Source organism: Antechinus flavipes, chromosome 2 (assembly GCF_016432865.1).
Source record: "Antechinus flavipes isolate AdamAnt ecotype Samford, QLD, Australia chromosome 2, AdamAnt_v2, whole genome shotgun sequence".
Classification (NCBI taxonomy): domain Eukaryota; kingdom Metazoa; phylum Chordata; class Mammalia; order Dasyuromorphia; family Dasyuridae; genus Antechinus; species Antechinus flavipes.
The window spans coordinates 1,088,878-1,109,960 of NC_067399.1; the positions used below are offsets into that span (position 1 = coordinate 1,088,878).

General features: G+C 41.0%; 1 long non-coding RNA gene across 1 annotated transcript in view; it reads left to right on the plus strand.

Moving 5' to 3' along the window:
- The window catches only part of LOC127547250 (uncharacterized), a 42,622-nt gene extending 28,118 nt beyond the window's left edge, over positions 1–14,504 (plus strand). Inside the window, exon 3 of the long non-coding RNA XR_007950109.1 lies at positions 12,252–14,504. This is a non-coding gene — a long non-coding RNA (uncharacterized LOC127547250). The remainder of the gene's footprint in view (positions 1–12,251) is intronic.
- The last annotated feature ends 6,579 nt before the right edge of the window (positions 14,505–21,083 follow it).

Below are 21,083 nucleotides of genomic sequence, written 5' to 3' on the forward strand. Positions count from 1 at the left end.
TTGGGCACTGTACAATTCCAGGAGTTTGTAAGCTCCTCCAGGTTAGGGCTGTTTTTCTTTTTCCTTCTTATTTGAATTCCAGCTTTTCTCACAGTACCTGGTACATAGTAGATACTTAGTAAATTTTTGTTGATTAGGGACTATTATTGACTTAATCCCTCTACTTTAATTTCCTCACTTGTATAATGTTGTTAAGATCAAATGTGCAACCACAACAAATGGTTTTATACATGTTATGTAGTTAAGACTATCATAGAATTGTCATTACTTTAGCCTTAGGCATGATTTTGAGGGAGAGGACTGTTTTGAAAGCCAGGAGCCAAAATGTCCCAAAAAAGTATCAGTTGAATTGAATTTAATCTTTTAATGTCAAGTAGATCATTGTTTTGTGTTGCTAATATGGAAGTATGGCATAGTGGAAAGGAAGATCTGAGTTCAAATAGACACTAACTGTGTAACTCTGGGCAAATCACTTCCTCATGTTGATTCATGTTGTTTCTTACATCACTTCTAGCCTGTGTTATATTTCTATGTGCTTGTGTAATACCTCACATGCTGATGGATTTATGTATCTGTTTCAAGTACACTTCAGCCCAAAGGAAAGCTGCTAACAATATCTGGTTTGACTCCCCATTTCACTTTGCTGTTCTCACCTCCCTTTCTGAGAAGTCAGGGAGGGAGTGACCACCTGTGTTCTAAAACAAAAGAAAGCACGAGATGTAGAAGGCCAGAACTCTGGAAAAATGTACTTGAAAGAAGGATACTTACAGCAGTGTGTTTACTCAGTGTGATTGATGAGATAATGGTTCTCTAGTTCACATAGAGTTAGTACTTAGCATGGTGATGTAATGGTTCTACAGTTGGCACATGCTCAGTGTGACATAGTAATGTAATTGTACTAAGGTATATAAGGGCTGAGAGGACTGGAGACAGGGGAGAGTGTGTGAGAGTGAGTGTGTGTGAGCTCGAGCTCAGACTCCAGACTCCAGACTCAAGAATAAATAATCCAGACTCTATCCCTGAACATCCTTATGGTGACTCTCCTGCTAAGATGAAGGCTCATCCAGAGATCTCCCAGAAAGCTAGTCCAGACATTACACTTTCCATGCAGTGAAACCATCCCTTTATCATCCCACCTGGGATCCTTTCAATATGGTGCCCTCTTTTTTTTTTTTTTTTTTTTGGGGGGGGGGGCCTGCCTTTCATGTAAACTTAAAAGATATCTTTGAAGTCTCTCAGTCTGACTGAAAGAAACAGTCATAGAAAGAGAGAAAGAGAAAGACAGAGAGACAGAGACACCCAGAGAGTAAAAGAGAAAAAGAAACAGATAGAGAAAGAGAAATTGTCAGATAGAGATGCAGAGAGAAAGGAAAAGCCAGAGAGTGAAAGAGAGAGTAAAAAAGAGAGAAAGAAAAAGAATAATTTAGAGAGACTGAGAGAGCAAGCCAGAGAGAATCAGAGAAAGAGAAAAGCAGAGGAAGAAAATGCCAAAGAGAGAGACAGAGAGTTAGAGAGAAAGAGTGAAAAAGAAAAAAGAGTTAGAGAGAAAGAGAATCAGAAAGAGACAGACAGAGCCAGCGCAAACAAGCCAAAGTGAGCCAGATATTGAAAAAGAGTGGGGAAGACAAAAAAATAAAATAAAATAAAATAAAAGAGTCAGTGAGACAGAGATAGAGACAGAGAGATAGAGAGAGGAAGTACTAAAAGTATATAGAGAGAGAAGCAGAGAGAATGAGTCAGCATAAGCCAGAGAGAGAAGGAGAGCATAAATGTGCCAGAAGAAGACATAGGGAGAAAGAGGGAGAGAGGGGAAGAAGTGGGGAAAAGGAGGAGAAAAGGGAGGGAGGGAGAGAGAGAGAGAAACAGAAAAGCAGACAGAAACACAGGGTGAGGAGAAGCCAGAAAATGAGAGAGAAGGAGTAAGAAAGGGAAAGAAGCAGATAAAGTTTAAAAAAAAAAAAAAAAAACACAGAGACAGAAACAAAGAAAAATGTGCAAGATCAATAAGTCAGAGAGTGGGAAAGAAAGCAAAAAAAAAAAAAAATTAATTAAAAGAGATATGGTGAAAAAGAGGAAAAAAGAGAGCCAGAGAGAGTAAGACAGAGTGAACCATAGAAAAAGGAAGTGCCAGACAAGAGAGATTGAGCCAGAATGAGAGAGCATAAAAAAAGAAGAAAGAAACAGAGACATACAGATAGAGAAAGAGAGATAGAGTCAGAGACAGGAACAGAGAGAACTAGAGAGAAATATCAAAGTTATTATAGAGAGAGAGAACAAATCAGCATAAGCCAGAGAGAGAAGGAGAGTATGAATGTGTGAGAAGGAGACATGGAGAGAGAGAGGGAAGGAAAGAGGGAAGGAGAAAAGGAGGGAAAAAGAGAGGAATGGAGAAAGAGAAGGAAGAAGGGAGGGAGGAAAAAGGGAAGGAAGGAAGGAAAGAGGAAGAGAGGGACAGAGAGAGAGACCTTGACCTCCATTTGTGGAGCCAAGATGGTGGAGTAAAGTCAGGAAGCTACTTGAGTTCTCCCAGTTTCTCTGGAAAACCATACAAAACCAAGTCTCTGAACAGTCTAATGGAATGAAACCACTCTCCAGTTCAAGACAGATTGGAAAAACTCAAGAAAGGTCAGTGTCACTGGGGTGAAAAGGATGTTCAGCCCAACTCACCCAGACTCTGAGAAAGCTGGTGAGAGGGTCTTAATCACAGCAGATCAGCAACTGAGACCTTCAAGTCCCACCTCAGTAGCGGGGGCAGATCAGTGGGGCAGCCTCCAGTCTCAGCTCAGAAGGCAAAATCTGGGAAACCAGGCTGTTTCTTGAAAAAAGCAGAGAGAGTTATCTCCTACAAGCATAAGGGGCTTGGGGAAGCTTGGCACAGTATCCCCTTTATCCTAGGAGCAGAGTTTGATCACAAAAGACAAAAGGAAAAAAAGGAAAGAAAATGAACAAGAAACAGAAAAGACATGGCAATGACACACCTAGAAAACCACACCAAAAATTCAACAACCAATGACATGCCAGGAAAATTCCATCAAAAATTCAACACACCAATGATAAGAAAAAAAAATGTCAAAATTCAACCCAAAACTCCACTTTCCTGCATGAAGTAGAATTAAAAAAGAAAAAGTCCAAAGACAATATGCATGAGTTTCATATCTCTTGTTTTGTTTCTTCCAAAAAATGACTAACAAAAGCTACTAACAAAAAGTTTGCTTTCATTTGTTTATTTTTAACTAAGGATTTCTGAAAACAACTCCAAAGATTCTCTGTTTTGGGAGGCGAGGTATCTACATTTTGGATAAGAAAGACCACAAATGATTTAAACTTTGCTTTGATCAAATAGGTGGCAAAATAGGTCACTGGCCATTGTCTTTCCCAGATTTAAGTAGGAATTTTGTTTCTGCACGGAATACCTCAAGGCACAAAAAACAATCTTCATTTTCAGTCATGTTCAGGAGCCAGAGACCCTGGGACACTGGAGGAAAATCAGCTGCTTGGAACTGGGAAGAAAAGGGCAAGTCAGAGGAGAAGCTTACCCATGCTATCTAGAACCTATCAATTTTAACTATTCTTACTAACCAGGCATTAACTTGTGGTTTCTAGTTTGCTGAAAGAAAGCAAAAGCTGTCAGCACCACCTAAATGTAGGTATTGTTTTTTTCAGTGATTTCAGTCATGTTCAATTTCTTTCTCCAGCTCATTTTACAAATGAGGAAACTGAGGCAAACGGGACTGGGTGTCTTGCCCAGGGTCACACAGGAAGATGTCTCTCTGACCCTCTGCCCAGCATTCTACCCACTGTATCATCTACTGTCCCTACATTTAATACTCTTGAGCAAAGCCCCAGGCACTGAGTTCTGCCGACTCATGTTTATCCTTCCTATTTAGAGATAATGTCACTGGGAACCTCCTTGTCTATTACTGTAAAAGGAATTTTGCTTTGTACGTCATGTGTTTTTAAAAAGGAAACATTTCTTGCGAAGCAAAGGGGACCTCAGGTTTGGGATAATGATTCCTAGCTTATGCTCAGATAGCAGCCCCTTCTTATGAAGAGGAGGAACTCTTGACTATTGTGACTCTTGTTACACTAAACCAAGACGTGCCTAATGATGGGTTTAAAAATCATCTTTATATTATTTATCTAGTTCTGCATATATTCTTTGAGGGCTACATGGCATTTGCATAGTGTTTCGTACTGAAATTAGTTTTAGTCATTCCCTTTCAGTTTACCAAAGTCTGGATTCCTGGGTGTTTCTGAGTCACCTTTTATGCTACAAGTGATCTCCAAAGTGAGTGCTATCAAATGACCTCACCCAGTGTGGGTCATCAACTGAGGGAGTAGATTATGCTGTGCAATCTGATCCCTTTTGTACTGGGTACTGGCCCCTTCCAGAGTTATGTTATCATAAGTTTTATTGATATGTTTTCTCTCTGTATTTACAGATTACTCCTATTTTATGAGTGAAATACTTAAGTAAAAGTGGTAACTCAGGGATCTTGCCTGAAAGAGCAAGTGATGTATTGCATCTGGAGCACATCATCACCTTTTTATCATAAACAAAAATGAACAGAAACCTATTTTGTTTGCCTTCCTCTTCCATCACACTGAAGGGGGAAAAGACAAATTTGTCATAATAAATATACCTAGTTAACAAGATAAATTCCTCAATGGCTATATTATTTATATATCCACATACAAGTAAACATATAGCTCTCTCTCTCTCTCTCTCTCTCTCTCTCTCTCTCCCTCCCTCCCTCCCTCCCTCTCTCTTCCTCCTTCTCCCCCTCCTTCTTCTCTCTCTCCATCTGGCACTTCCTTTCTCTCCTTTCTCTTTCCTGTTCACTCTGTCTTGTGTTATGGGGCAGAACTTTGAAACAAGGATTTGTACAAGGTATTGTCAGTGGAATTGATAGAGACAATGGTTATTTAGCATGGTGCTTAACAGTTCTCTAGAACTTAATATACTTCTAAGATTCACACCTATGATAAGAGACCATATAAGCCTGGACAAACTCAGCCATATTCAGAAAACCAGAGAAGACAAGCGGGCAGAAGGCTGGAGGCTGGAGCACAAGCCCTTGGACTCAGATTCAGCCCATCTCACACCACCTTGGTGGCAGACTCTCCTCCTTCGCTTCTCCACTGAAACCAAGACTCCAGAAGGCCATTAAGAAAGCTAACAGGGCCAAAGAAAAGAGACAAGACAGTGAAAGAGATAATGAAGGATTTGGACTTTAACACCTGGCTGCTCTTGTGGTGATTACTGAACTCAAAGGAAGGCTGCCCCAGAGACCTCCAGAAAACCAAAATAAGGACACTACACCCTTGCAAAACCTTGTGTTCCAGATTTTTCTCTCTCCCTCCTCTCCTCCTGCTGCCCTAGACACCAAGTAATCCAATACAGGTTCAATTCTTGTAAATATCTTTCCACATATATGATTCTGCACAAAAAAAGTTAGATCAAAAAGGGAAAAAAAACAAGAGAAAGAAAAAAACAAGCAAGGAAACACCATCAACAACAAAGGTGGAAATGCTATGTTGTGATCCACATTCAGTCCCCATCATGCTCTCTCTGGCTGCCAAACCTCAAATTTAAAAAGCAAAAAACAAAGCCACAGGATTCTTCTTTCTGGTTTAAGATCTTTGGACTGTGCTAAAAATCAAAAACTGTAGTTCTCCCTCTGGTGGCAACAATCTGTAAGAACAGAAAAGAAATTGCCAAAACCTACATTTAATTCATTCACACTTGGAGAAGTGAATTAAATTGTCTCTCTGCGTCTGTATTTCTCTTTGTCTGTCTGACTCGCTCTGCTTCTTTTTCTCTTTCTCCCTCTGTTTTTCACCCTCTGGCCCTCTCTGGCTTAATCTCTCTCTCTCTGACTTTCACTCTGTCTCTCTCTGTTTTTCTGAGTTTTTGTTTCTGTGTGTGTGTGTGTGTGTGTGTGTGTGTGTTTCTCTGTTTCTCTCTGAAATATACCATATACCAAGTAATATCGATGTTCCAGAATGACAGCTGGGAATGATTGTGCTAAATGGGCTGTACTCAGCGGGACAATCATCCCTGGCTACTCTGGTGGATTTGTGATGAAATACCCAGAGAAGGAAATGATTTTGTCTGGATGTAGACTGAAGCAGTCTCAGTCAGTCTCTCTCTCTCTCTCTCTCTCTCTCTCTCTCTCTCTCTCTCTGTGTGTGTGTGTGTGTGTGTGTGTGTGTCTCTGTCTCTCTCTGTCTCTGTCTCTCTGTCTCTGTCTCTATGTCTGTCTCTCTCTCTCTCTCTCTCTCTCATTTTCTCTCTCTCTTCTTCTCTCTCTCTTCTTAACCTCAATTTTTCTTGAGGGTTTTTATTTTCATTAGTGTGGGAGATATGTCTTTTTTTTTTCCTCACAACTTGACTTTTATGAAAATATTTTGCAGAAGTTCACAAATGGTTTATGAATTGTAGGCTGTAATGCCAGAGAAACTGAGGCAAGATAGAGATTAGTTTTTAATATTTTGTTTGAAAGGGAGAGATTTACTGGGACCAAATGAATCCATGGTTTGGTTCCAGGACTGAAGGAGACTATTGTCTCCAAAAATCCAGCAAACAATGTGAGTTATCAATGACATATATATACATGTGGCTCAGACACAGGGGGTAGACTGAGGTAGGGGTGGAGTCAGAGTGCTGAGAGGGAACAAAATTTTGACGGGGGGGAGGCACCAGAAATGACATAATAGGGGGAGGCACCCTGAAGATGGGGAGAGGCATCTTGATAAAATGGTATCTGATATTCTGATAGATTGAGATGGGGAGAGCCATTCTGATATTCTAAAATATAAGACCTTTTATCCTTATCAAATATTCTGATATTTAAAGAGAGGGGTGGTTTTGCAGGATTGAACAGAACAATTAGAAACCAAGGCAGGACAATTTAGGGAAAATGAATCAGGATAATTAGGGAAACTGAGGCAGGATAATAAAAGAGAATTGTGCCACAACAGGTAGGAATAAAGGAGAGAACCTAGAACTACAAATTTTTTTTTGAAAAAATGTGAAAAACAATGCTTGGTTTGAATGTAACTGGGGAAAATATTTTTAAAAATAAAATTTCTAAAAAAGACATTTCTGCCAGAATGGATTCTAACAGGATAGACTGTGGGAGAATGAGCATTTGAATCTTTCTCAGAAGTTGTGTTTGAGCCAGAGCAAGCAAGAGAGAGGAGAGGCTGAATGGGCCAGAAAGAGAGAGGGAGACAGCCAAAGAGACTGAGAGAGACAGAGACAGACATATAAACAGCAAGAGGGGAAGCCAGAGAAAGAAGAGAGTGTCACAGCATCTGTAATGTGCTCTCTAGTACAAGTATTGAAGGAGTCAATTCAACAGGTGAGTGAATTAAAAGGAAATCTTTAAAAGGTGAATTGTTCCGTTATTTGGTAAACAGACTTGTACCGAGACTTGAAAAAAGACTTTAAAAATAGAAAGAATTGGTGACTATTTAAGCTGTTAATGTTCATAAACATACATTGGAAATGAGAGCAACAGACAGAAAGAGTCAAAGATAGCAAGCCAGAGCGAGTCAGAGAAGACAAGAGCAAGAAGGTAAGAAAGAAAAAAGAGAAATTCAGAGAGAGAGGGAGGTAGGGAGAGAGAGAATGAGATAACGTGTAAGACAGAGAGAAAACAAAAGATAGAACATAAGCAAGAGAGAGTCAGAGAGTAGATGAGAGAAAGAGAATGAAACAGAGGCAGAGAAAAAAGCTAGAGTAAATCAGAAGGAGAGGGAGAGAGTGAATGTGTGTAATGTTCTCTTTGTTTCAGTTTTCTTGGGGTCTCTGGGAACAGCCTTCATTTCAGTTCAGTAATCACAAGTACAGCCAGGTGTTAAAGTCCAAATCCTTTATTATCTCTTTCAAAGTCTTGTCTCCTTTCGTGGGGACTGGTTAGCTTTCTTAGAGGCAGATCTCTCTCCTTGGTTCCCAGAGCTAGAGCTCCTGCTGCCAGTCCTTTGTATTCTCTGCCTCTGCCAGCTTCTTGAGGTCCTCCTGAATGTGACTCGCTTTCTGTGGGGGAGGCAGGAGGACGGCCACCACGGTCTCTGTCTTCCAGTTCTGTCTCTCCCTGAGTTTGTCCAAGCTTATATGCTCTCTTATCATAGATGTGAATCTTGTGGAACTATATTAATATTGAACTAGAGAACTTTTAAGCACCATGCTAAACAACCACTGTCTTTATCAATTCCAGAGTACATTGTAAGCATCCTTTGTTTCAGGTTCAGCATTCTAGCCCATAACAAATGTGACTTGGGAGAGATGAAGAGAGAGAGTCAGAGAGTGAAAAATAAGGAGACGGAGACAGAGAAACAGAGAGGGGACACAGAATGAGAGAGATTTAAAAGAAGAGCCACGCAGAGACATAAAGAGACACAGATATAGAGTCAGAGAGAGCAAGCCAGAGATAGAAAAAAAGAGAGAAATAAAGTACCAGAGGGAGAAAGAGAGAGCAGATAGTGAGACAGAGAATGAATAGGAGAAAAAGAAATAGAGGGTCAGAAAAACAGAAGGAGGAGACACTGACAGAGACAACAAGCCAAAGAGAAACAGTTGAAAAAGAGAGTGAAATAGAAAGAAACAGAGAGGCAGAAAGAAAGAGAAATTTTAATTGATTTCTCTGTGTGTGAATTAGTTAAATGTAGGGTTTGGCGATTTAATTTAGCTCTTCTTACAGACACCTTCCCTTCAGTGAAGGGATTTAGCAGAATCCACAGACACCTATGTTAAACAAGAAGGGAGAAACCTGTGGGGGATGTTGTTTGTTTATATGTTTGGTTTTTTTATTTGACTTTTGGCATCAGAAATTATGTCAGAGACAACTTATTGTTGATGTGAGGGACTCTGAGAGAGAAAAAAAAACAACAAAAAGAGACAGAAAAAGAGAGAAGAAAAACAAGAGTCTGAGAGAAAAAGACAGATAGACAGAAACAGAAAGAGAGGGAAAGCCAGAGAGTGTGAGAGAGAAAGAAATAATGAGAGTGAAAGAGAAAAAGAGAGACTGAGATAGATACAAACCGAGACAGATAGAGAGAGTGAGCCAGGGTAGGAGAGGAGGATAAAAACAAAGTACTAGAGGGAGAAAGAGATCCAGAAAGAAGGAGAGAAAGTGAGTGAATAAGAGAAAAAGGAACAGGGTTAGAAAGAGGGAGAGATAGACAGGCAGAGATTGTCAGAGAGTAAGAGAAAAAGATAGGAAGAAAGAGAATGAGAGGAATAGAAAGGATCTGAGAAAACGACTGACCGACAGGCATAAAGCGAGAGAGAATATCACAGGGAGCCAGATAGTGAAAAAAAGGGTGAGAAAGAGAGAAAGAAACAGAAAGCCAAAAAGCAAAAGAGAGAGACAGAGACAGACAATCAGGCCAACAGATGAGAAAAATCAGAGTGAGAAAGAAAGAACAGCGATTCCAAGGGACAGAGCAAAAAAGACAGAGTCACAGAGATCAAAAGAGACTTAGCCAGAGAGAAAGAGGATCAGAAACATATAGAGACAGAGACTAAGAGAGTGAAAAAGAGAAAAACTGTGAGAGTAAGAGAAACACAAGAGAGGAACAGAGTCACAGAGAACGAGTGAAAGAGACAGACACAAAAAGAGAGAGAGCAAGCAAAAAACAGAGTGAGAAAAAGAGAGAAACAGAGAGAGGGGGACTGAAAGAGGCACAAAAAGACAGTAAGTAAAAAGTAGCCTAAGAATGAATGAGAGACTGAAAAAAAGAAAGAAATGGAGAGAGAAGTAAGCATGAGAGGCAGAGAACAACCTAGAGAATGAAAAATAGAATGAGAAAGAAACAGTTATCAAGACAGAGAGAAACAGAATAAAAAGGGAGAAAAAGTCAAAGAAAGAGCAAGAAAGAAAAAGAAGCAGAAAGAGACAGATTTAGAAAAAGTTAAAGAGAGGGAGTAAAAAACTCAGAAAGAGACATGCAGAAAGACAGAAACTGTAAGGGAGGCCCAGACAGGTTTTGGAAAGAGGAAGTAGGAGAGCAGAGCAGACAACAGAAAAAGAGAGGAAAGGAAAGGAGAAGAGAGAGAATTTCATTCAGCTTTGCTAATCTCATTCCATTATCTTTCTCTCTAAAGCCAGGCCTTTCCTGAACTTTCTTATTTTTGTCCCAGTAATACACACAGTCACATACAAGATTAATCTGTAACAATACACACTATTATACTTCTAATCACCCATGTGTGACACCTGATGTGTTCATTTGGATAGCTCACCTTTACATACCCCACAGATATAAGTAATTGCTAAATCTTAGCATTTTTATTGTATGTCTTTTAAAAAGATATTGCATTTTTAATTTGTGAAATAAAACAAGGATTTTTACACAACACTATAATAACAAAGATGACTGTATGTGAAACTATAAATCTGTTATATACAACTTCCTATTTTAAATATATCATAAAATTCTAAGGGAAATTTCATTTTCCCCCCTTACCCACTCTACAGATGCCTACCATTAAATACCAATACTTGTCTGTATATATATGTGTGTGTGTGTGTGTGTGTGTGTGTATACACATTTATGTATATGTGTATGTGTGTAAAATCATTCTATACATAGTTTTATTTATCAATTCTTTCTCTGAATATGGATATATCATTTATAGTTAATTTGAGTATTTGTAATAGACAAAATAACATATACTCAGTCATTCGTAAAACAATATTGTTGTTACTGTTTACAACATTTTCTTGCTTCTGCTCGTTTTGCTCTATTCACACAAGTATTTCCATGATTGTTTAGTTTTTCTGAGATCCTGAGCTCATCATTTCTCACAGCACAGTAGTGTTCCTTTAGCACCATATATAACAACCTGTTCAGCCAATCCCCAATGAATGGGCAGTCCTGCAGTTTCCAGTACTTTCCCACCACTACAAACACTTTAGAAGATATCTTGCCTCAATCCTCTTCTCTCTGCTCACAAAGTTACTAACTTTGTTCAGGCCTTACAAACTCTCATTTCTTCTCTAGTTTTAAGAGAGTCATTTTTTTTATAGCTTTTTGTGACACTTTGTGACTTTATTTGGGGTTTTCTTGTCAAAGACAGTGCAGTGGGTTGGCCATTTCTTCCTCCAGCTCATTTTACAATTGATGAAGCTGAGGTAAACAGGGTTAAGTGACTTGGCCAAGGTCACACAGATAGTTAAGTGGCTGGGGCCACATTTGAGCTCAAAAATAGGAGTCTTCGTGCTCAAAGCCTCTCTACTGTGGCACCCAGCTGCCCTAGGGTTCCACAAATCTTTACTGATTGAGAAACATTCAGAAACATGGTCTGATATTAGTGTTTTATTCACTGACCCATGGTTTTGGATCATTAGGTTCCCCTCAGCAGTTTGGGGATTTCATTGCCCATTTAAGAAGAAGGCTTACTTCAAACACTAGAAATAGGAGCACAAAGAACTTTGCACAAATGTCTAGATTTCTTTCTAGAGCAAACCCAAACTGATTCTCTTCAGCCACTCATAGGTCCTAGTCCAAGCCCCATTGAGTTATTGTGTGGGTTAGAATCAGATTAAATGTAAATGCCAGTCGTTTCTGCTTTGGTCAGAAACCCTGAGGGTCCCCCCTCAGATTGATTGATTTAGATTGGGGGGGACTAGGTGAAAGAGGAGATTCTTGGCTCAATTGCTCCCCAGCCTTAATCACTGCTGCCTCAATCAAACAGACCTATTGAAAACCTTAGTGTAAAAAGACCAAGGTTTCCATTGTTTCCAAGGCGATCTTGATCTCTCTCTGGGCCATCAGACCCAGATAGCTGTCGAGGGGAAAAAGAGGCAGGTGACTTTGCCCAGCCCTCCCTCACTTCTATTCCATTCACTTGTTTGTCATGGCATCCCCTCCCTGACTTAATGGTCCTCTTGGAGAAGGAAGGACAATGAACAACTCTCCCCCTCCTCCATCTCCCACCCCACCCCCCATCTGAGAAGATATTTAGGAACAGAAAATCCTGAGTTAAAAACAAAATGTACACTGGACAGTGATAATATAGCTAGCTGTTACTGCCCCAATTAGAATGGTCCTCCCCTAGTCGATCTATAAGCACTTATTAAGTGTCTGTTTTGTTCCAGGCACTGTATTAGGCACCAAAGCTTAACTTTGGTTAAGCTACACTGGGTTCCAGAGGGAGAAACATGACCCTAGTTTCCTAATCTTCTGATTCATAAGAGTTCTAATCAATAAACAAAATTGAATTCATTTTTTACTTGTAGGTGGTATGGAACAGTGGAATCAGTGCTGATCTGAATACAGACAACCCGAGTTTTAATCTTACTCTGTCACCTGGTACCTGTGGGATGTTCAGCAAGTCATCTAACCTCATTGGGTCTCAGATCGTTCATCCTTAAAATGAGTGGAGTGGGACAAGGTGATTTCTAAGGCACCTGCCAGCTCTAAGTTCATCATTTGATATTTGATATAACTTCCCTGCAACTTTGTCAAATTAAATTAAATTGGCTATTTCTGAGGGAGAGGGACATACTTTGCTAAGTTTGTGGGGGACTGCAGAGCCGCCCCCCTCAAGATGATTTCCATAAAATAGTAGGAGCTGGAAGGTATAAAAGAAGTGAGGGGCAAATGCATATGATGCAGCAGCATGTGTGGCTGTGTCCCAATGTGCCCAATGAGCATTTAGCAAAATTCAGGCTTCTGGACAGCCAAGGTCTTCAAGGACAAAGATTAAACAGGGCCCAGATGAGCCTTTCCCTGAGGTTGTGGTCCCCCTCCAGGCCCTGTGGAGAGGTTAGTAGGTAAAGGGGAAGCAGCTGGTCTTCTTATCCAGAAATTGGCTAAGGAGAAGGCTAATGCTCCTGCCAGAAAGCCATGCTCTCCTTAGGGAACCTTGAGGAGATGACAAAAAGATGTACGCATGTTGGCTCCAGGGCCTTTCAGACGGATGCCCTCGCAGCTGCTCTTTCCTAAGGAGTCACGGGGGGAGGAAGGTTAGGGAAACCAAGATATGTCATCAATGTGGGAAGACTGGTCACTTCAGCTCCACAGGATTGGGGCCATTGGGAGTTTGGGCACCACCTTTCAGATCACGCCCACACCATTAGTATGGAAATCCAACCTCCGGGTTTGGGTGCCCCAGTGGCCCATCTCAGTGCAGAAAGCCCAGACCTTACATGAAGTTGTACAACAGCTCTTGGGCCCCCAGAATAGTTACGCCTTAACTATGCTCTGATTACTATCACCATGTAAGGGTATGTCTCTCTGTCCTTCGTAAAACCCCAACCTTGCCTTTGATTGGTGCCTGGAAACAGTACGTACGAGAGGTCCAAGAGGCGCCCTGGGCATGTATTTTACTGCCGTGCATTCTCGAGTTTTGGTTAAGCCAGACAAGTTTCCATTAAAGTTATCCACCAAATGTACAGGTGGGGCAGTCACGCATAGAGTATGTGCCAATGACGGGAAAGCACTCCCCTCAAATGGTGGTACTGTTGTTAGGGCAATGAAGGGGCAACAGGGAAAGGGGATGTAAGCAGGGGCCAGAGAAGCAGAGAGGAGGAGGGAGAGATGTGATAGTAATAAAGAGACTGACACTTTCCTCGGGGGTGGTGACTGACTATCCTGCCAAAGTCGTCTGGAGACATCTGAAGGCTGGTTGTGGCGACCCGGTAAGGAAAGGTGCTGCCCGACTCAGGAAGAAACCTGAGAGACAGCAGTTAAAGGCCAGACAAATAGAACCGACATCCAGCCCCTGGAACAGCCCTGTATTTGTCATAAAGAAAAACTCTGAGGAACTCAGAATGCTAGTGGACCTTAGGGCCGTTAATGCTCCTATTGAACCTAGGGGAGCCCTACCTCCTGGCAGGCCATCCCTAATCTTGTGCCCACCAGCTAGCCAGTTACAGTAACAGACAAACAAGACTGTTTCTTCCCCATCCCTCTAGCCCTGGAGGATAAGAAAAGATTTGCTGGTTCATGACCTAGGCATAAAGAATGAGATTATAAATAAATCAGAGGAACATAGCATAGTTTACCTCTCAGACCTGTGGAAGAGGAAGGAATTTATGACCAAAGAAGAACTAGAGATCATTATTGATCACAAAATAGAAAATTTTGATTACATCAAATTGAAAAGTTTTTGTACAAAATGATTTTTTTTTTAAATGGAACAGCAATTTTTTATACAAGGTGGAGAATTGTTCCCAAATATCAGAATCTCAGATCAAGGGAATCCTATGCTTAGAGTGGAAATGGAAGAAAATTACATGGAAAACCATCAAAATCCAAGTGCATTAGTCAAACTTACGTTGTACTTATATAGATGGTTGGAAATATAAATGACTTCTCCCAAGTACAGAGTATTCTCAGATCTGGCCAGCCTCTCCATATATGATCCATGCATAAAAGGTTGGCATATCAATTGATTTTCATGACTCTTGTTCTCCAAAGATTCTATAGTTTATAGGGGTCTCATTAGAGTATGTTTTTAAATAAAGAAATGGGTATTTCCCCCTGAATTGTTGTTTAATTGATGAAAAAAGTCTTCACTCTAAATGCTCTTTTCTGTAATAAATAAAATGAATAAACAAATGAAAGCCATTATAAATAAAGGCATGTTTTGCCCATGACATCATGCCCAGAGTGACCTCAGGCGCTTAGTAGAACAATAGATAATAGTACTTCACTAGGATGGAAACTGTCTCCTATCACTCAGTGCAGTCTAGATTCTGATGAATATCTCTTTAGAATTCTTTTCATATTTTCATAAGATAAAACTTTTTTATTTAATTTTTTATTTATTTTCTTTAAATTATAACTTTTTATTGACAGAACCCATGCCTGGGTAATTTTTTATAACATTATCCCTTGCACTTCTGTTCTGACTTTTCCCTTCCCTCCCTCCCTCCATGCCCTCCCTCAGATGGCAAGCAGTCTTATACATGTTAAATATGTCACAGTATATCCTAGGTACAATATATGTGTGCAGAACTGAACAGTTCTCTTGTTGCACAGGAAGAATTGGATTCAGAAAATAAAAATAACCCCAGGAAGAAAAATAAAACTGCAGTTTATATTCATTTCCCAGTGTTCTTTCTTTGGGTGTAGCTGCTTCTGTCCATCCTTGATCAATTGAAACTGAATTAGCTCTCTTTATTTAAGAGATCCACTTCCATCAGAATACATCCTCATACAGTATCATTGTTGAGGTATATAATGATCTCCTGGTTCTGCTCATTTCACTCAGCATCAGTTCATGTCAGTCTCTCCAGGCCTCTCTATATTCCTCCTGCTGGTCATTTCTTACAGAACAATAATATGCCATAACATTCATATACCACAATGTATTCAGCAATTGATGGGCATCCATTCATTTTCCAGTTTCTAGCCACTACAAACAGGGCTGCCACAAACATTTTGGCACATACAGGTCCCTTTCCCTTCTTTAGTATCTCTTTGGGGTATAAGCCCAGTAGTAGCACTGCTGGATCAAAGGGGATGCACAGTTTGATAACTTTTTCGGCATAATTCCAGACTGCTCTCCAGAATGGTTGGATTCGTTCACAACTCTGCCAACAATGCATCAGTGTCCCAGTTTTCCCGCATCCCCTCCAACATTCATCATTATTTTTTCCTGTCATTTTAGCCAATCTGACAGGTGTGTAGTGGTATCTCAGAGTTGTCTTAATTTGCATTTCTCTGATCAATAATGATTTGGAACACTCTTTCATATGAGTGGAAATAGTTTTAATTTGATCATCTGAAAATTGTCTGTTCATATCCCTTGACCATTTATCAATTGGAGAATGGCTTGATTTCCTAAGATAAAACTTTATTCCAGATTCTCAGAAAACAAAATAAATCTTTTCTTTAACTTTGTTCTCTTTTAAGTGATGACATATAACTTTTTCTCCCAGAGAATTTAGGGGTAGGATTAGGGTTAGAGTTAGCTCCTCGTGAACTCTTTGAAGCATTGTGTTCAGAACATATCATTTATATCAGTTCTGCTGAGGAAGAAATTTTTCACCACCCTCTTGCTCTTTTCCACAGATCCATCTATTTCATAGATAAAACATAAAATTTCTTCCCAATTCCACAAGGAGGTTCATTTCATGATAAGACAATTCTTAGCTTTATTCCAACTCCTCCTAAAAATGCTTTTTCTCAAAATTCAATCAGGCTCTTAAATGACAAGAGTTGCCTCTGGCAGATAGCAGACTGGATTAAAAGTCAGAATCCTATAATATGTTATTTACAGGAAACACATTTGAAGCAGAATAATACATACAAAATAAAGGTAAAAAGCTGGAGCAGAATCTACTCTGCTTCAGGTGAAGTCAAAAAAGCAGGGGCAGCCATCCTCATCTCAGATCAAGCAAAAGGAAAATTTGATTTAATTAAAAGAGATAAGGAAGGGCGCTATATCTTGCTAAAGGGTAGCATAGACAATGAAACAATATCGATACTAAACATATATGCACCAAGTGGTATAGCATTTAAATTTCTAAAGGAGAAGTTAAGAGAGATGCAAGAAGAAATAGACAGCAAAATTATAATAGTGGGAGATCTCAAACTTGAACTCTCAGGACTAGATAAAGCAACCTCAAAATAAATAAGAAAGAAGTTAAAGAGGTAAATAGAACACTAGAAAAGTTAGAGAAAACTAAAAGGAGACAGAAAGGAATATATTTTCTTCTCGGCACTTCATGGAACCTATACACAAATTGACCACATATTGGGACATAAAGACCTCAAATTCAAATACAGAAAGGCAGAAACGGTAACTGCATCCTTTTTAGATCACAATGTAATAAAAATAACATTTATTAAAAAGCCAGGGGAAAAAAGACCAAAAAGTTATTGGAAACTAAATAATCTCTTCCTAAAGAATGAAGGGGGGAAACAACATATATTACGTTGAATTGCAAATTCGAAGAAGTAGCTTAAATGCTCCTGGGGCTTTTAGAGAGTTTAGCTTAATTAAAGTGCTCGATTTGCGATCGAGTGATGCAAGGTAAAGTCTTGTCTTAGTTATGAGAGAGTGATGAATAGAGGGGTTAGGGTCAGTAGTAGGGAAGAGATGATGGTAATTGTTGGAATTAATGTAGTGGGTTTTATTAGTTGTTATATCACTGTATTTTAGAGTTATTAGTGGATGGGAATATGGTAAGGCTAGATGCATAAATAATTCGCATATGGAAGAATAGATTTAGTAGGGCTGAGAGGGCCATTGCTGTGGCGATTATAAAATTGCCATTGGCAATTAGTTCTTGTAGGATGAGTCATTTAGGCATGAAACTGGTGAGAGGTGGTAGTCCTCCTAGGGAGAGTAGTGTGAGAAGAATGATAATGGTTGTTGGGGCAGATTTGTTTCATAGGCCTCCTAGGGATTTGATTTTGGTGATATGTGAGAAGTTAAGGGTTAGAAATGTGGTAATGGTGGCTATGATATGGATAGTAAGGCTAAGGATAGTTATAGTTGGGTTAATGTGGACAATAATTGCTCTTCAGCCTAGGTGAGCAATGGATGAATAAGCTAGGATCTTTCACAGGTGGGTTTGGTTGAGTCCTCCTCAACCCTCTAGGATGGTAGATGATGTGGGAAAGATTCCTTTCTAGATTCCCATCCTCTCCTAGTTAATAATGTAAATTTCCCTTTAACTCACAAATCCTGGTGCCTTTGAATTCCAATAGAAGATCCAGACTTGTCCCAGCCCCACCGGGATCTGAGCCAACTTTGGGGCTACACCCCAAAACCCCTCGAGCTAAGTCTCTTATTATAAAAAAGGCCACACTGGGAACCCCTCTTTGCAGAGATTCCAAACATGCTAGCCATGTGAGGACCCTCTATCCACTGGACCCTTTGTCCAGTGCCCTCCTTATCTCTATCTTTACCTAATAATAAACCTCTTTTATCAATCTAGCTCTCCGGGCCAATAAATGCTTTTATTGGGAACTTGCGCCGCTACTAGACCCCCTTGCGCCGAATCTGTACCCCAAACCTGCCACTAGACCTTAACCCTAATTTCATTTAGGTACCCCAAATCTAGATCTCAACATTTGGTTCCCTGACAAAACGAACACTGGAAGCTAGATAATTTGGCGATCAAACTGGACCCCAACCTTTTCGGGGTCAGAACCAATCTGGGTTTGAGCTGTTCAGGCAGTATTCTTCCAGGAAGAATCTGCATTCTTTCTTTGGTCTCACTCTGTCTCTAAAGGTAGTGGGGAGAATATCTGTGTTCCGTCTCATCCTACTTCCATTTCAGGTGAAAAGGCTTCTATTTTTTACAGATAGCAGGACCAGGCAATCCGGAACTCTGGACAAGGTAAAAGACTTTTTTTCTTTCCTTATCTTGCAGTGGACACCCAAAGCCCTTGGGTCGGGCTTGGGTCGTTGTTGGGAGTTCTAAGCTCTGGCACAATTCTTTAAGAATTGCTGTGGATTGACAAAAGGCCTTCTTTTGTCAGCTCTCTGTCTCTAAGAGACACGAGGGAGGCTGCAAGGATTTGGAAAAATAAAAGTTTTTACCTGTCCACAATCTAGACATTCCCCTGCCTCTAAAACTTTCCTGGAGCACTTCAGCAGGAACTGTTAAGACACGAGAGGAAGTGTCTCTTTAACACTCCACCCCAGACCAAAGAGACACGTGGCCGTTCTGGGGACCCCTACCCCTCTCGGGGGTCCCAGGCCAGCGCTCTCTTTGCTCTGTTCTGGGGAGATAGCCGGAGAAACGTAAGAGGAGCCGTGTTTGAGCCCTTCTCCCACGCCACTGTTAAATGCAATGGAGTCTCTAATGGTCAGGCTGTAGCCACGAGGAGAAAGGTCACTGAATTGGGGTGAGTTAGAGAATGTCTCTGCCCACGGCAGAGTCCCTGCCCTGTCCCTGGACAGGGGTAAGCGGTCTCCCCTTCAGGTTTTGCTCTCCCAGCAAGATTTGGGGGCTTAGATGAGCTGCCCCGCCCTCAAGTTCCAGCTGGAATCGCCAGAGGAGCCCTCGCCATTCGGGACGCACTGCGTTGTGTAAGATGGCAGCGCTTCCTCCCACCTCTGGCCTTTCCTCCCCCTTCTTCCACGGAGTGGGGAGTGTAGAACTCGAGGCCTGGTTCGGACCTCTCCCATGTGGCTTGGTAACCTGCCATTTAAATGCTCCTATCCTGTCCCCTCCTTGGGGTTACTGTACAGTGGGGAGATTGGGGACTCAATCTTAATCTTCTCAAATCTCCGGAAAGGTTTTCCCCAACTTTTAAAATAGAAGTTTGCTAGCAATTTGGACAAGCGAGCCGCGCCCCTTCCAGACCTTTACCTGGCTCTTAAAGCCGCAGCTTCCGGCCCTCAGGAAGTGTGCTCGTCCCATACATTTTAAACGGGACTCGGTGTCCCTGGTTTGGTCATCCTGCGTTAACTGTAGAAGCCTCGAATGACGCTTTTGCACGCTCACAAGGCTGTCTACAAAGATGGGATTCTAAACTGCTCCCGGTTTTTTTCTTAGCCTCAGGGCACTACATAAAGGTTTTATGTAGGTGCTTGTGGAGAGATAACCTAGGTAATCCAGGCTAGGTCTGTCTCTCTCTCTCACTCACTTTGCTACCTAACCCTACAGGTGGGAACTCTTGCTCCTAATTTTCTTAGTCCTAAAACCTTTTGCTCTTAGCACACTCGGTTCTATTCTTTTCTGGATTGGCGTTCTATGTCCCTGCCAACAAAAGGTTTTTTTTCTGGGCTCCAACCCTGGCCAGGTTGCAGCTTCAAGAAAGACCTTTGCAATGATGGCTGAGGAGTAAAATTCCAGGTCAAGGCAAATTACATTCTTTAGAAGATGGCTTTTTTTTTTTCTTTTCTCCCCTCATTCCTTGACTGCAGCAAGAAATGAGTTAATGGAAGAAACTGAAGCCATTTAAGAATTCGGTGAATACCTTTAGGAAAGAAGTCTGTCTTTCCTGTCTGCTTTTCTCATGTTCTCTAGACTTGTTCCCTGTTTTCCCTCCCTCATTCTTTGAGAAGTTATTGAGGGACTAAGATGGGAATATAAAATATAGGTTATTAAAACAAAATGCTAGTAGTTTACCTTCCTACTTAGATGGTGAGTTTTCTCGAGGTATTGGGTAATTTGTAACTGAGTTATGCCTTAAAATTTGTCATCTCTGTTGGGCAATTATAAAATCCTTTGGGACTGCAGCTAATATTTGCTGGGAGTTTTGAGTTCAGGTGTGATTGCATAGACCAGAGGTAAAACTGCCTTAAGTAGCTATTTTAATTTGAGGCCAGACTTTGGCTGCTGCTATGAATCTTTTAACCTTTTTACTTCCTGGGGCTAGAGTTTCTTTTTCTAAAGGGTTACTCTGCCCAAGTACTTGGGGCCACTCCCACCTTGTCTTTTGAGAAAGCTGGGAATCTCTTCGCCCTGAATAGGCTTAGGCCTAGAGCCTTTGACACTGTATGTTGATGGAAGGCAGGGCTAGGCCCCTGACAAGGAGCCCAGGGCTATGCAGACTGTCTAGTGTTAAGAGAGGAGCTGTTGAAAGGAGAACACACCCCCTCCTACCACATCTCTCCTTTGCTACCTTGCCCTCAATGTTGGTGGCCCTCGTAGGAGGTTTCCACTGAGGCAAACCCACCATGTCATGCTTCTATAACGGGGGGCGGCTCAAATGCCCGGGCTAGTTTGAGCTCGCTGGGAGACTCCTGCAGTCTTGGGGGGATTTGTCGCTCATAGGACGCTGTGAGGACGAAATCCTGGGGTTTTTTGGCAAACAGTCCTCTGGGAGGGCCCTTTGTGACACCTTCTAGAGACGTCTAGGAAGGTTACGTTATAGAATGCGAAAGTTTTCGGGTTTTGCCGTGAATTAGCTTTCTTCCCCATCTCTATGGAGATTTTAAGCTGTCTCTTAATGCAGAGACAAACACTGGGCTCGAGAAAAATGCCTCATTCTCAACACCTGAACTCTGAATAGATTAGCTGGATTCCAATCTCTCTGGACAAGTCCATCCTTTAAAGGGCTTTTTTTTTCTAATCCTGGGTCTGATTAGCACTTATGCCCTCAGGCAAAAGCGTGAGCCAAAACACACCCAGTATGATTGTCTCTTTAAAAGCTGA